This window comes from Camarhynchus parvulus, chromosome 3 (assembly GCF_901933205.1).
Source record: "Camarhynchus parvulus chromosome 3, STF_HiC, whole genome shotgun sequence".
NCBI lineage: Eukaryota > Metazoa > Chordata > Aves > Passeriformes > Thraupidae > Camarhynchus > Camarhynchus parvulus.
In genome coordinates, this window is record NC_044573.1 from 111,634,292 (window position 1) to 111,642,452 (window position 8,161).

Sequence of the window (8,161 nt, forward strand, 5' to 3'; positions counted from 1 at the left end):
TGGGGCCGGTTCTGTGGTTTTGGGGCCGATTCGGGGATTTTGGGGCCGATTCTTCGATTTTGGGGCCGATTCTGTGGTTTTGGGGCCGAATTCTCGGATTTTGGGGCCGATTCTGTGGTTTTGGGGCCGATTCCGGGGATTTTGGGGCCAATTCTGTGGTTTTGGGGCCGATTCTGGGGATTTTGGGGCCGATTCTGTGGTTTTGGGGCCGATTCTGGGGATTTTGGGGCCAATTCTGTGGTTTTGGGGCTGGTTCTGTGGTCTTGGGGCCGATTCTGAGGATTTTGGGGCGATTCTTTGGGGGCCAATTCTGTGATTTTGGGGCCAAATTTTGGGGTTTTGGGGCAGATTCTGTGGTTTTGTGGCCGATTCTGCGGTTTTGGGGCCGATTCTGTGGTTTTGGGGCTGATTCTTTTGGATTTTGGGGCCGATTCCGGGGATTTTGGGGCCAATTCTGTGGTTTTGGGGCCGATTCTGTGGTTTTGGGGCCGATCCTGTGATTTTGGGGCAGATTCCGGGGATTTTGGGGCTGATTCTGTGGTTTTGGGGCCGATTCTGTGGTTTTGGGGCAGATTCCGGGGATTTTGGGGCCGATTCCGCGGTTTTGGGGCCAAATCCGGGGATTTTGGGGCCGCCCCTAAGGAGGAGCAGCTGGAGCAGCATCTGGCGCCCTCCCCCTCCCCCCTTGTTGGGATTAAGGGGATTTGGGGATTTTGGGGATTTTGGGGATTTGGGGATTTGGGGATTTTGGGAATCCCCGGCGACCTCGGAAATCCCAAACGTCCTTGCCGGGCCCGGAAGCGCCCCGGGGCGGGCGGCCAAAGAGACCCCAAAGAGACCCCAAATCCCGAACCCCAAATCCTGAACCCCAAATCCCAAACCCCAAAGAGACCCCAAAGAGACCCCAAATCCCGAATCCCAAACCCCCAACCCCAAATCCTGAACCCCAAATGGACCCTGACCCCAAATCCCAAACCCCAAAGGGGCCCAGACCCCAAACCCCAAATCCCAAACCCCAAACCCCAAAGAGACCCCGACCCCAAATCCTGAACCCCAAGGAGACCCCGACCCCAAATCCTGAACCCCAAACCCCAAATCCAGAACCCCAAAGAGACCCTGACCCCAAACCCCAAAGAGACCCCGACCCCAAATCCTGAAGCCTGAACCTCAAATCCTGAATCCCAAACAGGCCCAGACCCCAAACCCCAAAGAGACCCCGACCCCAAATCCTGAACCCCAAACCCCAAATCCCAAATCCTGAACCCCAAAGAGACCCCGACCCCAAACCCCAAACCCCAAAGAGACCCCGACCCCAAATCCCGAACCCCAAAGGGGCCCTGACCCCAAATCCCAAACCCCAAATCCCAAAGAGACCCCGACCCCAAACCCCAAACCCCAAAGAGACCCTGACCCCAAACCCCAAATCCCAAACCCCAAAGGGGCCCTGACCCCAAATCCCAAACACCAAATCCCAAATCCCAAAGAGACCCCAAATCCCAAACAGGCCCAGACCCCAAACCCCAAAGAGACCCCGACCCCAAATCCCAAACCCCAAAGGGGCTCAGACCCCAAATCCTGAACCCCAAATCCCAAAGAGACCCCGACCCCAAACCCCAAACCAACCCCCAAACCCCAAGACCCCCACCAAATCCAACCCCAAACCCCAAAGAGACCCTGACCCCAAACCCCAAATCCCAAACCCCAAACCCCAAAGGGGCCCTGACCCCAAATCCCAAACACCAAATCCCAAATCCCAAATCCTGAACCCCAAGGAGACCCCAACCCCAAATCCCAAACCAAATCCCCCACCCCCAAATCCAACACAAATCCACACCCAACTAATCACATCAAACAAAACCCAACAAGCCGCACAAAATCCCAAACCCAAACAAAACCAGAACCCCACCCCAAACCCCAAACCCCAAACCCCCAAACCCCAAAGAGACCCCGACCCCAAACCCCAAATCCCAAACCCCAAACCCCAAAGACCCAGACCCCAAATCCCAAACCCCAAACCCCAAATCCCAAATCCTGAACCCCAAAGAGACCCCAACCCCAAATCCCAAACCCCAAATCCCAAAGAGACCCTGACCCCAAACCCCAAAATCCCAAACCCCAAAGGGGCCCTGACCCCAAATCCCAAACCCCAAACCCCAAATCCCAAATCCTGAACCCCAAAGAGACCCCAACCCCAAATCCCAAACCCCAAATCCCAAAGAGACCCTGACCCCAAACCCCAAATCCCAAACCCCAAAGGGGCCCTGACCCCAAATCCCAAACCCCAAACCCCAAATCCCAAAGAGACCCCAAATCCCAAACAGGCCCAGACCCCAAACCCCAAAGAGACCCTGACCCCAAATCCCAAATCCCAAACGGGCCCAGACCCCAAATCCCGAACCCCAAATCCCGAACCCCAAATTTTTCCCGGATTTTTTTCTCCAAATTTTCTGGTTTTTTCCCCGATTTTTCCCCCAAATTTCTCCCAATTTTCCCAGATTTTTTCCCCACTTTTCCCCCAATTTTCCCCAATATTTTTCTGATTTTGTCCCCTGATTTTTCTCCCAATTTTACTGCATTTTCCCCCAATTTTCCCCCCCAATTTTCCATGTTTTTCGTATTTTTTTCCCAAATTTTCTCCTGATTTTTCCCATTTTTTCCCAGATTTTCCCAGATTTTTTTCTCCGAATTTTCTGATTTTTTCCCCGATTTTTCCCCCAATTTTCCTCCCATTTTTTCCCAATATTTTTCTGATTTCTCCCCAATTTTTCCCCAATTTTCTCCAGATTTTTCTGATTTCATCCCCTGATTTTTCTCCCAATTTTACTGCATTTCCCCCCAATTTTCCCCCCAATTTTCCATGTTTTTTGTAATTTTTTTCCCAAATTTTCTCCCGATTTTTCCCTTTTTTTTTCAGATTTTCCCGGATTTTTCCCCTGATTTTTTTGATTTTTTTTCCGATTTTCCCCTCAATTTTCTCCCAATTTTCTCCCAATTTTCCCCAGATTTTTCTGATTTTTTCCCCAATTTTTCCATTTCTTCACCTGATTATCCCTGATTTTTCCCCCCCATTTTCCCTGATTTTCCCCCTGATTTCCCCCCCAATTTTCCCTCCAATTTTTCATGGATTTTCCCCCAATTTTTCCCCATTTTTTCCAATGTTTCCATATTTTTTCCAAGATTTTTCCAATTTTTCCCAATAATTCCCAGATTTTTCTGATTTTTTTCCCAGATTTTTCCCTGGATTTTTCCTGGATTTTTCCCTGGATTTTTCCCCATTTTTTGTAATTTTTCTCCCAATTTTCTCCCGATTTTTCCCATTTTTTCCCAGATTTTCCCGGATTTTTTTCTCCGAATTTTCTGATTTTTTCCCCGATTTTTCCCCCAAATTTCCCCCAATTTTCCCAGATTTTTTCCCCACTTTTCCCCCAATTTTCCTCCCAATTTTTCCCAATATTTTTCTGATTTCTCCCCAATTTTTCCCCAATTTTCTCCAGATTTTTCTGCTTTCATCCCCTGATTTTTCTCCCAATTTTACTGCATTTCCCCCCAATTTTCCCCCCAATTTTCCATGTTTTTTGTAATTTTTTTCCCAAATTTTCTCCCGATTTTTCCCTTTTTTTTTCAGATTTTCCCGGATTTTTCCCCTGATTTTTTTGATTTTTTTTCCGATTTTCCCCCCAATTTTCTCCCAATTTTCCCCCCCAATTTTTCCCCAGATTTTTCTGATTTTTTTCCCCAATTTTTCCATTTCTTCACCTGAATATTTCCCGATTTTTTCCCCCCTATTTTCCCTGATTTTTCCCCATTATTTCCCCAATTTTCCCATGTTTTTCCTGGATTTTCCCCCAATTTTTTCCCCATTTTTTCCAATTTTTCCATATTTTTCCAAGATTTTCCAATTTTTCCCAATAATTTTCCCAGATTTTTTCTGATTTTTTCCCAGATTTTTCCTGGATTTTTCCCCGGATTTTCCCAATTTTTCCCCATTTTTTCGTAATTTTTCTCCCAATTTTCTCCCCATTTTTCCCATTTTTCCCAGATTTTCCCGGATTTTTTCTCCGAATTTTCTGATTTTTTCCCCGATTTTTCCCCAAATTTCCCCAATTTTCCCAGATTTTTCCCCACTTTTCCCCCAATTTTCCTCCCAATTTTTCCCAATATTTTTCTCATTTCTCCCCAATTTTTCCCCAATTCTCCCCAATATTTTTCTGATTTCATCCCTTGATTTTTCTCCCAATTTTACTGCATTTTCCCCCAATTTTCCCCAATTTTCCCTGATTTTTTAATTTTTTCCCAAATTTTTCCCCAATTTTTTTTTTTCAGATTTTTCCGATTTTTTCCCCAATTTTTTTTGATTTTTTTTCCGATTTTCCCCCCAATTTTCTCCCAATTTTCCCCAGATTTTTCTGATTTTTTCCCAATTTTTTCCCCATTTTCCCCCAATTTCCCATGGAATATTTCCCAATTTTTCCCCAGATTTTTCTGATTTTTTCCCCAATTTTTCCCCAATTTTTCCATGTCTTCCCCCGATTTTCCCTGATTTTTTTACGCCCAATTTTCCCGAATTTTCCCTGATTTTCCCCCTGATTTCCCCCCCAATTTTTCCCCATTTTCCCCCAGATTTTTCTGGGTTTTTTTCCTGATTTTTTTCCCAATTTTCCCCAATTCTTCCTGCAGTTTCCCCCCAATTTTCCCAGACTTTTCTTCCACTTTACCCCAATTTTCCTCCCAAATTTCCCCAGATTTTTCTGTATTTTCTCCCAATTTTTCTCCCAATTTTTCCCATATTTCCACAATTTTAACAGATTTTTTCCCCGATTTTTCTGATTTTTCCCCAATTTTCCCAGATTTTTCCCCCACTTTTCCTCCCAATTTTTCCCCATTTTTTTCTGATTTTTCTCCCAAATTTTCCCCAATTTCCCCCCTGACTTTTCCCCCAATTTTCCCTCATTTTTTCCCAATTTTGTTTCTGATTTTTTCCCAATTTTCCCAGATTTTTCCCACTTTCCCCCAATATTCCTCCCAATATTTCCCAAATTTTTTTCTGATTTTTCTCCCCAATTTTTCCCCAATTCCCCTGATTTTTTCCCCAATTTTTCCTTTGTTCCCCAAATTTTTTCCGAAATTTTTTCCAATTTCCTCCCAATTTTCCCAGACTTTTTTCCCACTTTTCCCCAATTTTTCCCCTTTTTTATTTTTTCCCCAATTTTTCCCCAATTTCCCCCCTGACTTTTTCCCAGATTTTCCCCATTTTTCCCCAATTTTTTCTGATTTTTCCCAATTTTCCCAGATTTTCCCCACTTTCCCCCAATTTTCCTCCCAATTTTTCCCATTTTTTCTGATTTTTTCCCCAATTTTCCCCCTGACTTTTTCCCAGATTTTTCCCCCCTTTTTTTCCCAAATTTTTTCGAAATTTTTTCCCCAATTTTCCCAGATTTTTTTCCCAATTTCCCCCAATTTTCCCTGATTTCTCCCCAATTTTTCCCCAATTTCCCCCCTGACTTTTTCCCAGATTTTCCCCCATTTTTCCCAATTTTTTCGGATTTCTTCCCCCAATTTTCCCCAATTTTCCCAGATTTTTCCCCCACTTTTCCCCCAATTTTCCTCCCAATTTCCCAAATTTTTTCTGATTTTTCTCCCCAATTTCCCCCACGATATTTTCCCAGATTTCCCCCCGTTTTTTCCCCATTTTTTTCTGATTTTTTCCCGGATTTTCCCAGATTTTTTTACCACTTTTCCCCCAATTTTCCTCCCAATTTTTCCCAAATTTTTCTGATTTCTCCCCAATTTTTCCCCAATTTCCCCGCCCTGATATTTTCCCAGATTTCCTCCCGTTTGTTCCCAAATTTTTTTGGATTTTTTTCCAATTTTCCCCAATTTTCCTCCCAATTTTTCCCAATTTTTTTCTCATTTCTCCCCAATTTTTCCCCAACTTCCCCCCGATATTTTCCCAGATTTCCCCCCATTTGTTCCCAAATTTTTTCGGATTTTTTCCCCAATTTCCTCCCAATTTTCCCAGACTTTTTTCCCACTTTTCCCCCAATTTTTTCCCATTTTTTATATTTTTTCCCCAATTTTTCCCAGTTTTCCCCCCTGACTTTTTCCCAGATTTCCCCCCATTTTGTTTCTGATTTTTTCCCCAATTTTCCCAGATTTTTCCCCACTTTTCCCCCAATTTTTCCCAATTTTTTTCTGATTTTTTCCCAGTTTCCCCCCAATTTTTACCCAAATTTTTTCTGATCTCTCCCCAATTTTCCCAGATTTTTTCTCATTTTCCTCCCAATTTCCCCCAATTTTTTTCTGATTTTTTCCCCAATTTCTCCCCAATTTCCCCCCTGACTTTTTCACAGATTTTCCCCTCGTTTTTTCCCAATTTTTTTCTGTTTTTTTCCCCAATTTTCTCCCAGTTTTTCCCAGATTTTCCCCACTTTTCCCCAATATTCCCCCCATTTTTTCCCAAATTTTTTCTGATTTTTCTCCCCAATTTCCCCCCTGACATTTTCCCAATTTTTTCAAATTTTTTCCCCAATTTTCCCAGATTTTTTCCCAATTTCCCCCCAATTTTCCTCCCAATTTCTCCCAATTTTTTTCTGATTTTTCCCCAATTTTCCCAGATTTTTCCCCACTTTTCCCATTTTTTTCTGATTTTTTCCCAGTTTCCCCCCAATTTTTTTCTGATCTCTCCCCAATTCTCCCAAATTTTTTTCCCATTTTCCCCCCAATTTCCCCCAAATTTTTTCTGATTTTTCTCCCCAATTTCCCCCGCTATTTTCCCAGCCCTGCCCCCGTTTTTCCCCGCCTTTTTCCCAATTTCCCCGTTTCTCTCCCCATTTTTCCCTGCAGGGCTCTGTGGCTGCTGTGGGGCTCTGCGGCCCCGCTACAAACGCCTCGTGGACAACATCTACCCCGAGGACCCCGAGGTGGGAAATTTGGGGCAATTTCTGGGGGTTTTGGGAAATTTGGGGTTTTGGGGTTTGGGATGGATGGACAACATCTACCCCGAGGAGCCCGAGGTGCCGATTTGGGGCAATTTCTGGGGGTTTTGGGAAATTTGGGGAATTTATGGGGTTTGGGATGGATGGACAACATCTACCCCGAGGATCCTGCGGTAGGAATTTGGGGCAATTTCTGGGGGTTTTGGGAAATTTGGTGTTTTTGGGGTTTGGGGTGGATGGACAACATCTACCCCGAGGATCCTGAGGTGCTGATTTGGGGCAATTTATGGGGTTTTTGGGGTTTTGGGGTTTTTGGTTTTTATGGGTTTGGGATGGATGGACAACATCGACCCCGAGGATCCTGAGGTGCTGATTTGGGGCAATTCATGGGGTTGGGTTTTGGGATTTTTGGGTTTATGGGGTTTGGGATGGATGGACAACATCTACCCTGAGGAGCCTGAGGTGCAAATTTGGGGCAATTTCTGGCGTTTTGGGTTATTGGGGTTTGGGGATGGATGGACAACATCTACCCCGAGGACCCTGAGGTGGGAATTTGGGGCAATTTATGGGGTTTTTGGGGAATTTGGGGAATTTTTGGGGTTTGGGATGGATGGACAACATCTACCCCGAGGATCCTGAGGTGCTGATTTGGGGCAATTTATGGGGTTTTGGGGTTTTTGGGGTTTTGGTTTTATGGGTTTGGGATGGATGGACAACATCTACCCCGAGGATCCTGCGGTAGGAATTTGGGGCAATTTCTGGGGTTTTTGGGAAATTTGGTGGTTTTGGGGTTTGGGATGGATGGACAACATCTACCCCGAGGACCCTGAGGTGCGATTTGGGGCAATTTCTGGGGTTTTGGGGATTTATGGGGGTTTTATGGGGTTTGGGATGGATGGACAACATCTACCCCGAGGATCCTGAGGTGCAAATTTGGGGCAATTTCTGGGGTTTTGGGGAATTTGGGGTTTTGGGGTTTGGGGTTGGATGGACAACATCTACCCCGAGGACCCTGAGGTGGGGATTTGGGGCAATTTATGGGGTTTTTGGGGAATTTGGGGGTTTTTGGTTTTTATGGGTTTGGGATGGATGGACAACATCTACCCCGAGGATCCTGCGGTGGGGATTTGGGGCAATTTCTGGGGTTTTTGGGGATTTGGGGAATTTATGGGGTTTGGGGATGGATGGACAACATCTACCCCTAGGATCCTGAGGTGCAAATTTGG